At 48.4% G+C, this 15,074-nt stretch overlaps 1 protein-coding gene across 4 annotated transcripts in view; it reads left to right on the top strand.

Moving 5' to 3' along the window:
* Positions 1-15,074, top strand: part of TOM1L2 (target of myb1 like 2 membrane trafficking protein) — a 141,889-nt gene that overhangs the window by 39,470 nt on the left and 87,345 nt on the right. The window lies entirely within an intron of this gene.

The raw sequence follows: 15,074 nt of genomic DNA, 5'->3' as shown, positions 1-15,074 counted from the left end.
AGTTTTCTTAACAGTTGGCTGCCTGCTATGCTGCAGGGTCTTGGCATTTGGTTCCTCCCAGAGGGCGGCTGGCTTTTTGCTGGGTGCAGGGTAGCTGAGTGCAGCATGGTTGCTGAGTAATTAACCTGCATTTCTTTTTGCAGCTTCTTAATTAGGAAATCACAGGGACTTTGTTTTCCCGTTAAATCGGAATGATTTCAGGTTGTTAAAATGCTATGGTTGTAGCTGGCAGCCTGGTCATGGTGCCCTACCTATACGGTCACACCCTTGCTTTGGCTGAAGTCTTCCTCAGTTGGCATTTAATTTTATGCAAAGACCAGATAAGCAGATAAAATGTGGCATAGGGTTGGGTGAGCTGACCCACCAGAGGCCTTCCAAAAATTATCATATGATTCCTCATGACAGTATACGTTGACAGATTTTTAAAAAATCATAAACTAGTTCTAAAAGTAATACAAATTTTTTTGTAGAAAATTTTGGAAAGTTTCCTTCCCTTCCCAACAAAACCAAAATGGAATAAACATAATTACTCTCAGCACCAAGGTGTTTCCTGGGCTGCACATTGGGATTCGCCTTCCTGCTTTTCTCTTTTGCACAGGTCTGCACTTTCTAATAGAAAACTGTGTGCTGCTTTTCTCTTGATTTTTTTCCACTTAATGGTGATGAACACTTGCCCACCATCACATTTCCCCCTAACCCAGTAGTGAATGTGTGTGCAGAGCACAAGCAGACCTTATTCCAGGCAGCAGGTCGCCTGGGGGTGACGCTGTCGTCTCAGGCAAGGCAGCATGGCTTCAGGTTCGGGCCAGTATTTCACATTCTTGAAATATTGTCAGAGGTGGCAGATTGTCATATTGTGAAGGGCAGCTTTGATTTGTTAAACAGGCCAATTATTTTCCACTACCCAGTGTCGTATGCTGGGCAAGGCCAAACTTGAGATGTGGCTATAGCAAATGAGATTGGGTTTTTCTGGGTGGCTTGTAGGGGGAGGAAAGAGGATGAGAGTGAGTATTGAGTGGACAACTCTGACGGCTCCACTAGACTGAACACTTAAAAGCCAGAGCTAATCTCTGCATGAGCACAGTCAGTGTGGCGGTGGTCCTCAAACTTTGTGGGGAAGGGGGCTTCAGAATCTGGTGAGGAGCTTAGTAAAAATGCCCACGAGGCCTGAATTAACGGCTACAAGAGAGAGAGGGTCAAGGGGACACGAAGCTTATCTGTAATTGTCGTAGACGCAGCTCATTTCCTCTTCAATGCCTGCGCCTCATACTTCCTGGATTTTGTTTGGCGTGGCTATGTGCCCAGCTAAAACATTCTCTTATGCAGTCTCTCTGGCAGCCAGGAGTGACCATAGGACACAGCTCTTGGCCTGTGAGATAGAGGATTAGCCCCTAGGGAGAGCACCCTTTATGAACAGAATAGTAAAACCCTTTGGCCCCTGTGCCGCTGCCTGCCTGTCTCAGACCTGCCTGCTGGGGCAGCCCTTGCAGTTGGAGGGGTGGCGCCACAGGCCAGTGATCGCAGAGCAGAAAGGATACCAAGCTCCTTGGTCCTTCACGCAATCCTTGAGTGGCTGCTCGAGCTCCAAACTCCCTGCTTCTAGATTTCTTCATGTTCATGAGAAAAATACCCCCCCCACCACCGGTTTAAATGACTGTTAGTTTTTCTAAATTGCTTATAGCTGAGTGCATTCATAACTGACAAGGTAATGTTTTAACAGTTTACAAGGGGGAAATGTTTTTGCATGTTTTGTAATTAAAAATGAAAAACAATGTAAATCCTCACAGATTTCTGTGCTCCACAACAGACTCCCTGAAATAATCTTTGGGGATGAGACTCATGTCTCCCTGTATTTTTAACAAGCTCCCCAAATGAGTCATTTCTATTTGCATTAGTACTGTATCTCCATTGTATATATGAGAACAGTGAGGCCCAAGGTGGGTCACCAACTTCACCAAGATTTCGAAGTGAGATTTGCATCCAGTACTGTCTGGTTCCAAAGTGTGCTCCTTGACTCCCTCCCTCAGGGAGGGCTGGCTTGCTCCCACAGCACAGCCACACACTTCTGAAGGGAACTCCAAACTAGAAGGTTCACAGCTGTTTTGTTTTAACCCTCACCCAAGGAGTGAGGGTATCTTTTTCCTTTGATTTTTAGAGAGAGGGAGAGCGGTAAGGGGGAGAGAGAGAGAGAGAGAGAGAGAGAGAGACATGGATGTGAGAGAGACACATCGATTAGTTGCCTCCTGCTCACAGCCTGACGGGGGCTCGGGATTGAACCCGCAACTGAGGTTTGTGCCCTTGATCAGCCCACAAACCTTCAGTCTGTGGGCTGACACTCTAACCACTGAGCAACCCGGCTAGTGCTCAAAACTCTTTTTGACCCGGTTTTACACTGCTGTCCAGGAAGCATCACCACAATGCTGTATCCTTAGGAAGTGAAGAGATGTATGGTTTCTGGCCTATTTGTTAAAAAGTTGCCTCATAACTTACTGGTTTTGCCTTCTGCTTTTGAAACAAAAATTCCTTGAAATTAGTTTTTTCCATAGACTTTCTAGGGTTAAGCCAGTTGAGAATGACTGGAGCATCTCACTCCTAAAAGGTAATTTGGTTGTTTCATGAGTGGAAAGACATATTCCAGTAGCTTGTAAGTGCTAGAGTGGTTAGAGCCCACAGTGTTCATGTTACACCAAGAGCCGTCAAGGGCTGATGGATGGCATCTGGAGTTCATCAGGGCACTGGTGGGCGCTGTGCATTCGGAACAGTGAAATACACACCGGCTCGCCTGGAATAGCTCTTCAGGTAAGACGGCACCTCAGGTTGGAGTGATGTGATTCGCTGGGAGAGCTGTATAAGAATGATTTTCTGTTGGGGAAGAGGGTCTTTACAGTGTGAGACAGGAGGGCAATGTACTGAGACCCTCAGGGGCTGGCAGCATTGTGCGGATCAAGTATGGCCTGGGATTTAGGAGCTTTGTGTTCCAGACCTGGGTGTGGCATAAAGCCACTGCATGTCAGGATCTCTTACGTAATTCCTTTCAGACACACCACTCTGTTATTGAGGTGCCCTAAGTATCAAGCACTCTGGGAGATACTTTACTATGTTGCCTTCAAGGAGCTTCTTTTCAGGTGGGTGAGAGAAAACAGTAACCCAAGTCTCTACAATAGCACCTATTGCCACCCCTACTTCTGAGAGCTGTTATATGCTAGGTCCTGTGCCAGGCCTTTATAAATGTTCATTTAATTCTTACAAAAGCTTTGTGATTCCTGTGCTGTGGATGAGGCTGGGGTCACATAGCCAATTATTTATTGGCTATGTGCCTGGGGTCACATAGCCAATAAACAACAGAATCGAATTAGAGGTCAGGTCAGCCTGACTCCAGATATCCTGTGCCTCTGCATGATTTTGCCTAGGGGTTTCTCTGCCCTGGTGTGGTAGAGGAGCATGGGAAGTGCTGGGCGGAGACCCCTTTTGACTGGGAGAATTGGGGAATCTTTATAGAAGAGGCAGGATTTAAAGAGTTTAGGGTGGAGAACCAAGATGGTGGTGTAGGTAAACATTGGTACTTGCTGCCTCCCACAGCCACATCAAAATTACAACTAAAGTACAGAACAACCATCATTCAGAACCGTCTGAAAGCTGGCTGAATAGAAATCCTACAACTAGAGAAGAAGAAAGCACTTTAAGACTGGTAGGAGAGGTGAAGGCACGGAGCTGGCTAATCCGACACCCACATGTGCCGTTTTTTCAATCGGAAAAGGTATCTTGGCTGCAGAGGCCCCCTGTAAGGAGCAAGGGGTCCAAGCCCCACACCAGACCCCCAATCCAGGGTTCCAGAGCTGGGAAGAGAAGTTCTCATAACTTGAGGCTGTAAAAACCAGCAGGAATTATTGCTGAGTGACACAGAGGCTGCTGGAGACCCAGGTGTTCCTCTTAAAGGGCCAGTGCACGAACTTACTTGGACTCAATCCCTCTGAACTCCAGTGCCGAGCAGCTTTGGGACATATGGAGAGGAACTGGATTGTCTGGCATTAGGGCAGGAACTTGGAGGCAACTTTCTCCAAGACAGGGGTGCTCACAGGGGCCATTGTTCCTGTGTTGGGATTTCCCCCATGGCATGACTGACTGGCAGCCATATCTGAGTCTCCATCAGCCTGGCTCACACGGTTTGCTTCACCCTAATGAGTCCCTGAGGCCCCGCCCCATCTAATTTGCAGTCCCACCCAAGCTGTTTGCAGCAGCTTTTCCATATGAATGACCTGTCCTGGCTCAGGCTTCAGACTTTCCTAAAATCTCTCAAAGTAGCAGCTGACATCAGCAGGTCCCAAACGTATTTTGATAAAAGGCCCAAGACCCGGCACTAGCACCAGCCTGCCTTGCTTCACAGCTGGGCCTCTCCTGGGCACCCCCAAGCCCAATACAAGTAGCAGCCATCTGCAGATCTCTCTGTAGCTCCTGCCAGATGGCCACAGGTGGTGGCTGACATTGTACTACCTGGTAGGCTTCAGAGCCAGTGCACCTAGTGGATAGTTTCAGACCATACAACTCTACACATCCACAAGCAACACATTCAAGGGGTGAGCACCAAAGCCCCACTGAAGCAATTCCTGCTCCATAATGGTGTCTCCTGCACGGCAGCTCTTCCACTATAGTCACAGTTGGTCCTCAGACAATTGGCCTGGAGGTCAATTCCTCTCAGTGACACCAACAGTAATCAAGGCTCAACTATAAGACTCTGCACACAGCCCACGCAGGGGCAAACCTAGAGTGCCCAGCTCAGGTGACTGGAGAGACAGAGCCACTGGGCGGGCCCTACATAAACCTAATGTACTCTACCAATTCCAGGAGACATAGCAGCTCTACCTAATACATAGAAACCAACACAGGGAAGCAGCCAAAATGTGGAGACAAAGAAACATGTCACAAATGAAGAAAATGGAAGCAAGCAAACTACTGGATACAGAATTCAAAACCATGGTTACTCAAGCATCTTCATGAGAGCTTCAAGGAACTTAGTGAGACTTTTGAGGATCTTATTGAGAATTTCAAAGACATGAAAAAGGACCAGTCAGAAATTAAGCATACACTAACTGAAATAAAGAATAATTTACAGGAATTCAATAGTAGAGTAGAGGATTCCAGGAATCAAATCAATGATTTGGAATGTGAGGAAGCAAAAAACACCCAATCAGAAGAGCAAAAATAAAAAATAATAAAAAAAAATACGAAGATAATGTAAGGAGCCTCTGGGAGAACTTCAAGCATACCAGCATTCACATTATGGGTGTGCCAGAAGGAGAAGAGAGAGAACAAGATATTGAATACCTTTTTGAAGAAATAATGATAGAAAACTTCCCCTACCTGGTGAAAGAAATAGACTTACAAGTCCAGGAAGTGCAGAGAGTCCCAAACAAGAGTAACCCAAAGAGCCCACACCAAAACACATCATAATTAAAATGCCAAGCGTTAAAAAGAGAATCTTAAAAGCAGCAAGAGAAAAGCAGTTAGTTACCTAAGGGAGTGCTCATATGACTGTCAGCTGATTCCTCAACAGAAACTTTGCGGGCCAGAAGGAAGTGGTAAGAAATATTCAAAGTGATGAATAGCAAGGACCTACAACCACGTTTACTCTACTCAGCAAAGCTCTCATTTAGATTGAAGGTCAGATAAAGAGCTTCACAGACAAGACAATGTTAAAGGAGTTCATCACCACCAAACTGGTATTATATGAAATGTTGAAGGGTCTTCTTTCAGAAGAGAAAGACGAGGAAAAAGATAAAAAATATGAACAATAAATTGGCAATAAATACATATCTATCAACAGTTGAATCTAAAAATAAAAATAAATGAACCAGGAATCTAATGAACAAAATAACCTGGTTGAATAAAATAGAATCAGAGGTATGGAAACATGGAATAAAGTGAGGAATCTCAGAGGGAAAGGGGGCGGGGGGAAGGTGGGAAGAGATTAACCAAAGACTTTGTATGCATATATGCATTACCTATAGACACAGACAATAGGGTGGTGAAGGTCTGAGGTGGGGCAGGAACCGGGTGGAGGGGGACAATCTGGGGGGAGGGGGAGAAAGGGGGAACATCTGTTATACTCAACAATAAAGATAAAAGTAAATAAATAAATACATGCAAAAATCCCCAAAGCGTTTAGGGCAACCGTGGGCAAACTACGGCCGCGGGCTGGATCCGGCCCGTTTGAAATGAATAAAACTAAAAAAAAAAAAGACCATACCCTTTTATGTAATGATGTTTACTTTGAATTTATATTAGTTCACACAAACACTCCATCCATGCTTTTGTTCCGGCCCTCCGGTCCAGTTTAAGAACCCATTGTGGCCCTCGAGTCAAAAAGTTTGCCCACCCCTGGTTTAGGGTGATTAAAACTAAGGTGCTCTGCCCTGGGGTGGGGAAGTGTGCTGGGAAGAGACCTCTTTTGACTGGGAGAACTGGGTAGTCTTTGTAGAAGAGGCAGGATTTAGAGTTTAGAGTGATTAATGCTAAGTTTGAGAAAGTTGGGATATTTTCTTGGAAGTTGGAAAGGAGTCTGGTTTGATTAAAATGTATATTTTCTTGTGGGGATGGAGAGAGACAGGAAAAAGGAAATGAAGCTGGGAAAGTAACTGAGACAAATTGTGAAGTGTTCTCAATGCTGGGCTGAGTTATAGGAAGAACATTTCGTAGTTTTGTAAAACTGGTTTGAAGATGTTATATATTATGCTGTTCATTATTTCTTAATATTAGAATGACTGCAATAAACTCATCTGAAAACTTAGTGTCAAGAAAAAATTCTTCTCCTGCTAGTGTAACGCCTTTTATTCTGCTTTTAATCAGAAAGTGAGGACTCTGGAACTCACTGTCTTTCCCTTTTTGCTTGAGGCTGCCAGGAAGCACAGGCTTGATGTAATGTACTGCTTATCTTCCTGGTTCTTGGTAAAATAATTTCACCTTTTATTTCATGTGGTTTCTAGTATTTTATTTTATTTTATTTTATTTTATTTGCCTTGGATACAAATTATTAAAAAACTTTAATAAATTCCTTTGGGAAGTAGGTAGGGTATATTTTAAGTATGTTTTAATGTTTGGCAAGAAGAAACTTAGACGGACTCTCTTGTACTATCATAGGGAGAGGCAGAAAGGGACTGGAACAGGCCAGTGATATGATCAAAGCTTTCTTGACATATTGATGAACTGCTTGCAAGAGGCTGCGGGAAGAGCATTTTATCTCTTGGACCAAGGATAGAATAGCCTCTTGGAGCCCCTGAGTTGCAGTGTACCTGGAGGGGCCTCCCAGGTGTGAGTCTGCCATGAGGCTCTCCGCAGCCCTCCTGGCCCTGCAAGTTTGAAGTCCTGCCTTCCGAATGCCCAGACCACCTTTCCTTTCATTCTCACAGTGTCTCTGATTTGGTCATTCTCTAGGACCACCCGTTTTGGACTCTTACCAAGAGAGTGGACTAAAGTTTGTGTGTCGGCAATTGTCTATACCTCATTTTCTTGGAGCATTTAAGGAAATCCTCAGGAAAATGGGTCTGTGTGATGAGTAGTGTGAGCATCCCAGACCCACAAGAAGAGACTGTCTCATGGTCTGGTGGCCTGAGGGGGCCAGGCTTGGGGTCTCACTTCTGAAGATGAGAGATGCATGACTTAGCTAGAGCGCTCTTGGCTCCCCTGCGTGCTGAGCACGGGCTCTGTGTCTCTGCTGGTATCTGCATGAGGGCACAGGGCCCTCCCCAGAGAGCTGCTGCACAGCACTTCTTGGAGGCAGCTCACACATCGCAGCTACCTTGCCGCTGTGACAATTCGTGTTGTGTTCAGCTTTTTAAAGTGTTCTTGCCGAAACCGGTTTGGCTCAGTGGGTAGAGCGTCGGCTTGCGGACTGAAGGGTCCCAGGTTCGATTCCAGTCAAGGGCATGTACCTGGGTTGCGGGCACATCCCCAGTAGGAGATGTGCAGGAGGCAGCTGATCGATGTTTCTCTCTCATCGATGTTTCTAACTCTCTATCTCTCTCCCTTCCTCTCTGTAAAAAATCAATAAAATATATTAAAAAAAAAAAGTGTTCTTATTAAAAAAAAAAAAAAAGTGTCCTTATTAACAGCACAGTTAAAGCACCTGAAATGCTCTAGGGCAGCGGTTCTCAACCTGTGGGTCGCGACCCCTTTGGGGGTCGAACGACCCTTTCATAGGGATCGCCTAAGACCTTCGGAAAACACATATATAATTACATATTGTTTTTGTGATTAATCACTATGCTTTATGTTCAGTTTGTAACAGGGAAAATACATCCTGCATATCAGATATTTACCTTACGATTCATAACAGTAGCAAAATGACTGTTATGAAGTAGCAACGAAAATAATTTTATGGTTGGGGATCACCACAACATGAGGAACTATATTAAAGGGTCGCGGCATTAGGAAGGTTGAGCACTCATTAGTCGGCAAACTCATTATTCAACAGAGTGAAATATCAATAGTACAATGATTGAAATTTCTTTTGCGAGCCAAATTTTTTAAACTTAAACTATATAGGTAGGTACATTGTTATTAACTTAATTAGGGTATTCCTAAGGCTTAGGAAGAGCCACACTCAAGGGGCCAAAGAGCCGCATGTGGCTCGCGAGCCACAGTTTGCCTACCACTGCCTAGGGCAGTGATGGCGAACCTATGACACACGTGTCAGAGGTGACACCTGAACTCATTTTTTTGGTTGATTTTTCTTTGTTAAATGGCATTTAAATATCTACAATAATAAAAGAGAAACATGGTAATTGGCGTACGACCGCTACCCTTTTCATTGGCTAATCAGCGAGATATGCAAATTAACTGTCAGCCAAGATGGCGGCCGGCAGCCAGGCAGCTTGAAACTAACATGAGGCTTGGTTGCCTCAGTGATGGAGGAAACCAACCTTCCCCGCCTGCGGCTGCAGGCCTCTGAGCGGGCAGTTTAAGAAACATTGTAACAAATACCTCCGGACTTCAGCCAGCAGATTCGCAACATTGTAAGCAAAGTCCAGAAACCTACTTTCAGCGGCGTGGAGGCCTAAGAGCTGGAGCCAAGCCTCAAGGTAAAGCTGGCCCAGAATAAAAAAAGAAAAAGAAAAAAAGGAGCGGTTGGGAACTTCAGTCACTCCCAGCCTGAAAACAGCCCTCAGCCCCTCACCCAGACTGGCCAGGCACCCCAGTGGGGACCCCCACCCTGAAGGGTGTGTGACCAGCTGCAAACAGGCATCATCCCCTCATCCAGGCTGGCCAGGCACCCCAGTGGGGACCCCTACCCTGATCCAGGACACCCTTCAGGGCAAACCAGCTGGCCCCACCCATGCACCAGGCCTCTATTCTATATAGTAAAAGGGTAATATGCCTCCCGGCACTGGGATCAGCATGACAGGAGGCAGTGCCCAAACCCCCTGATCGCCCTGCGGCTCTGTGTGTGACAGGGGGCGGGGCCCCAACCCCCTGAGCAGCCCTGCTCTGTGCGTGACAGGGGGGAGCTCCCCCCCCCCCCCGCCATGGGCCCTGCTCTGTGTGTGATGGGGTAGAGCCATAATCTCCCCATCGGCCCTGCCCTGAGTGTGAGAGTGGCGGCGCCCCAACCCCCTGATTGGCCCTGCTCTGTGGGTGATGGGGGCAGCGCCCCAACCCCCTGATTGGCCCTGCTCTGTGCGTGACAGGGGGTGGCGCCGCAACCTCCCCATCGACCCTGCCTTGAGTGTGACAGGGGACGGTGCCCCAACCCCCCAATTGGCCCTACCCTGAGCGTGACTGAGGGTGGCATCACAACCTCCCAATCTGCCCTGCTCTGTGCATGACGGGGTGGCGCCCCAACTCCCCAATCGGCCCTGCTCTGAGCCCGACCAGGGGCTGCACCTAGGGATTGGGCCTGCCCTCTGCCACCCGGGAGCAGGCCTAAGCCAGCAGGTCGTTATCTCCCGAGGGGTCTCAGACTGCAAGAGGGCACAGGTCGGGCTGAGGGACCCCCCCTCCCCCCCGAGTGCACAAATTTTTGTGCACCGGGCCTCTAGTGTACATATAAACAATAATTAAAACTTTGGGGCTTTCCCCCTGTTAATCTATCTTTTGTCAGTTTAATTCTTAGACCCAGCTGGAGACCCTAAGAGGGAAGAGGAGAAATTATTCTTTCCTTAACAATGGCAATATGTGTCTCTAGTATAAAATAAATATCAAAAATATAAGTCTTTGTTTTACTATGGTTGCAAATATCAAAAAATTTCTATATGTGACACGGCACCAGAGTTAAGTTAGGGTTTTTCAAAATGCTGACATGCCGAGCTCAAAAGGTTCGCCATCACTGGCCTAGGGCAAGAGTGGTATCTGACTGGGGTCAGGGGTTCATGAAGAACTTATCAAAAGTGTGTGCACAGCCCTAACCGGTTTGGCTCAGTGGATGGAGTGTCGGCCTGCGGACTGAGGGGTCCCGGGTTCGATTCCAGTCAAGGGCATGTACCTTGGTTGCGGGCACATACCCAGTAGGGAGCGTGCAGGAGGTAGCTGATTGATGTTTCTCTCTCATCAATGTTTCTAACTCTCTTCTTTTCCCTTCCTCTCTGTAAAAAATCAATAAAATATATATATTAAAAAAAAAAAGTGTGCGCACAATTGTGTGTGTGCACTTTTCTGGAAGGGACTTTCCAGGCACCCTGAAAACACGACTTTCTATGGCTTTTTTTCTGGACCTTCTCGAATATCCATATCAAACCACGACCCCCAAAGCCTGCAGCTCTAAGCAGAAGGAACGCAGAGCCATCGGGCTCCAAGGTGGGCGGCAGCACAGGTGGTGAGCGGCAAGGCCGTGCAGCCACTGCAGACGCCTTTCTCCCTGAGTGCGGTCTCCAGTCTGGAGGGACAGTTCTTGTCTCCCAGCATGGAGCTGCTGAGTGGCCAAGGCTCTTAAGCTTCCAGCCTATGCTCTTGCTCTTTCTTGCCCTTCACCTCTGTGCCAGCCACTGAGAGCAGCCACTCAGCGTTCCCCTTTCTTTTCTTTTTAAAAAAAATATTTTTATTGATTTCAGAGAGGAAGGAAGAAGGAGAGAGAGAGAAACATCCATGATGGGAGAGGATCATGGATCAACTGCCTCCTGCAGGCCCCCCACTGGGGATCGAGCCCACCACCCGGGCATGTGCCCTTGTCCAGAATCAAACCTGGGACCTTTCAGTTCGCAGGCCAACACTCTATCCACTGAGCCAAACCGGTTAGGGCTAGCGTTCCCCTTTCAAGTGGCAGAGGACAGGCCCGTTCCGCCCTTGGGGAATTCCTGCACACTTGGTATTAGGAACCATAGCAATGAGACTTAGGACCAGCTTGTAAAACAAAATGAGATTCTCTCTGAGGTCTGGACTGGGAGTCACTTGATTGTGTTTTGCCTTGCTCGCTTTCTTTCCAAGGCCACGGTCACAGAAGCACTTGATGAATCAGAAATGGAAGCATGTTCCCTGGTAATCACTGATGAGTGTCTTTCCTGAATGGCTTCTGAGAGCACAATTAATTCAGCTGGTGTGTGCCTGCACGCGGGGTGGGCAGGGCCTCGCTGCAAAGACGCCGTGAAGCTGAAGGACGTGGTCTCCCGTGTTCTCTTTGGCCCTTGCGTTACGTGAGCATGCATTTTTACCTTGTGGTTGGTAAGCACATATTTCATGCTACCTGTTTCTTCACTTAGCGTTCCTGTACCGATTTCTACCTAGCAACTCGGCCAAAGTATGCATCATTTTAAAAGGCACGTAGCATTTTTTTTTCCTTATTGGCGTGCCCTTGTTGCTTCGCCATCTCTCGTTTGTTGGGAGCAACAGAGTTTTCCTCAATTAGGTATCTTTGTAGAATCAGCTCTCTCCCTCCTCCTGACTTATTTCCTTAGGGGTGTATTGCTGGGTTAGAGTTATGAATGGTTTTATGCCTTTCCTATGGATTTTTTTTTATTATGGGAAATTTCAAACATATACAAAAAGATAATTCACTATTACGGTGAATTCTCATGTATTTATGAGCAAGTTTCAACAATTATCAACTCAGGCAGTTTTAGTTAGTCTATGACCCCACACACTTCTATCCCGGATTATTCTATCTAATAAAAGAGAAACATGGTAATTGGCGTACGACCGCTACCCTTCCCATTGGCTAATCAGTGAGATATGCAAATTAACTGCCAGCCAAGATGGCGGCCGGCAGCCAGGCAGCTTGAAACTAACATGAGGCTTGCTTGCTTGCTTCAGTGACGGAGGACTCCAACGTTCCCCGCCTGAGCTGCAGGCCTCTGAGCTGGCAGTTTGAAACATAGTTACAAAAATAGAAGCTAAACAAAACCCCAGAAACCAGCTTTCAACTAGCCAGGATCTCAGACCTGGAGTTGATACAGAGTTTCGATTGTAGAACCTAAACAAACCAGATACCTGCTTTCAGGAGCGGAGGCCTAAGAGCTGGAGCCTCAGAGCCAAAGCTGGCTCAGAATAAAAAAGAAAAAAAGGAACAGTTGGGACCTTCAGTCCCAGCCTGAAAACAGCCCTCAGCCCCTCACCCAGACTGGCCAGGCACCCCAGTGGGGACCCCTACCCTGATCCAGGACACCCTTCAGGGCAAACCAGCTGGCCCCCACCCATGCACCAGGCCTCTATTCTATATAGTAAAAGGGTAATATGCCTCCCAGCACCAGGATCAGCGGAGCCGTGAGGTCTCCCGGCACCGGGATCAGCATGACAGGGGGCAGCGCCCAAACCCCCTGATCGCCCTGTGGCTCTGTGCGTGACAGGGGGCAGCTCCCCAACCCCCTGATTGACCCTGCTCTGTGCGTGACAGGGGGGAGCTCCCCAACCCCCTGATCGGCCCTGCTCTGTGCATGACAGGGGGCAGCGCCCCAACCCCCTGATTGGCCCTGCTCTGTGCATGACAGGGGGTGGCGCCGCAACCTCCCCATCGACCCTGCCTTGAGTGTGACAGGGGGCGGTGCCCCAACCCCCCAATCGGCCCTGCTCTGAGCCCGACCAGGGGCTGCACGTAGGGAATAGGCCTGCCCTCTGCCACCCGGGAGCAGGCCTAAGCCAGCAGGTCGTTATCTCCCGAGGGGTCCCAGACTGCAAGAGGGCACAGGCCAGGCTGAGGGATCCCCCGTTCCCCCTGAGTGCACAAATTTTTGTGCACCAGGCCTCTAGTCCTATATAATAAAAGGCTAATACGCAAATAGACCAAACAGCGGAACAACTGAACAGCTGGTTGCTATGACGTGGGCTGACCACCAGGGGGTGCGTGGAACATTGTGGTCATCGGCAGTAGGCAGCAGAGCACGGAACATGGTGGGTGTCGGCCACATTGGGATGTTGGAGCAGGTGAGCGGAGGTGCCAGACCAAGGCGGGGCGCCGGTCGTGGTCATCGGGGCAAGCCTCTGGTGATTACTGAAAATTCTTTGCTCCCGTGCTCTGTGTTCCCACTCAGCTCTCACACCTGCTGCCGGTGCTGGCCTTGCTCGCACCTGCTGATGGTGCCCAGTGCTGATCCCGATTGCTTGGCGCCATCAGCCAGTGCAAGCAGTGGCTGCCGTCCCCGATTGCCCCTGAGGCCTTCTCCATCTCCCTCTGCTCCTGAGGGGCGATCAAGGCAGTAGCTGCCGCTCGCACCCACTGATGGCACCAACCCCACTGTCAACGCATGGGAGTGGCGGTGGCGGGAGCAGGGCTGCCGGCAGGCAGGGGTCCAGGGGCCGTGGCGGGAAGGGCCCGACAGGGACGTGGAGGATGGGCCGAGACCCGCCCCTCTGCCCACCGCAGCCTTGCGGCCCACAGTTTCTTTCAAGGTGCACAAATTCGTGCACTGGGCCCCTAGTTTTCCAATAAACCCCAGATATCATGTAATTTCATCTATAAATACCCATGTGTGTATTTTTAAAGGATGTCAACTGGTGGTCCTTGGTGCCAATTCAGTTTGGGATGGGGTCAAGGGGGAAACTTTATTTAGTGCAAAACAGCTTCACTGTGATATAGCAAGTAGGCTGTGAGGCAGCCCTGGGGGCCAGCCCCTGTCGGCTAGACAGTAATGCTTTGCTTTGCTCCTCAATGGTTTGCTCTCCTCCTTGCCGGTTTGCTTTGTGCTTCATGGTTGGCTCCACTGTGCTTGGTCAGCTCCGTTCTGTGTCAGTCCACTCTGCTCTGATGAGACATCTTCAGTGTTTCAGTTCTTGGCAGGGAAACACAGTCTTTGGTGGGAAGGGAAAGTGTGCTCCCTTAGCCAGAGGGGAGCTGGCTTATATGAACCGAAGTCCTTGCGCCTGGTCCCTGATTATTCTGTCCTCATACAAATGAGGACTCCAAATCCTTGAAGTTTGATTGGTTCAAAAGGCATTCTCCTGATTGGCCAGAAAAGAGCCACTCTGGTTGGTTGGAGCTGCACAGCTCTGATTGGAAAAGGAAAGCTCAGTCCTATTGGTTTACCAGGTTTCCTCTGGTAAACCTGGCTGTGTCACTATATCCACACTAGAGGCCCGGTGCACGGATTCGTGCACTGGTGGGGTCCCTAGGTCTGGCCTGCCCCCTCTCGCAACCCGGGACCCCCTCAGGGGATGTCGGGTTGCCAGTTTTGGCCTGATCCCCACAGGCCAGGCTGAGGTACTCCACTGGTGCATTAATCTGTGCACCGGGCCTCTAGTATGAATATAAGATCTTTGGTTAATCTCTTCCCATCCTCCTCCCTCCTCCATTCCCTCTGAGATTCATCAATCTGTTCCATGTTTTCGTGCCTGTGTGTTGAGTGTCTGCCCCCTGGTGGTCAGTGCGTGTCATAGTGAACAGTCGAACGATCACTTAGGCTTTTTTTTTTTTTTAATATATTTTATTGATTTTTTACAGACAGGAAGGGAGAGAGATAGTTAGAAACATCGATGAGAGAGAAACATCGATCAGCTGCCTCCTGCACACCCCCTAATGTGGATGTGCCTGCAACCAAGGTATATGCCCTTGACTGGAATTGAACCTGGGACCCTTCAGTCCACAGGCTGACACTCTATCCACCGAGCCAAACCAGCTAGGGCCGCTTAGGCTTTTATATATATACTAGAGGCCCGGTGCA

The sequence above is a fragment of the Myotis nattereri genome (genome assembly GCF_964212035.1).
Source record: "Myotis nattereri genome assembly, chromosome: 16".
NCBI classification, from domain to species: domain Eukaryota; kingdom Metazoa; phylum Chordata; class Mammalia; order Chiroptera; family Vespertilionidae; genus Myotis; species Myotis nattereri.
The sequence above is the reverse complement of the archived record's forward strand: the minus strand, read 5'-3'. Positions and strand labels throughout refer to the sequence as shown.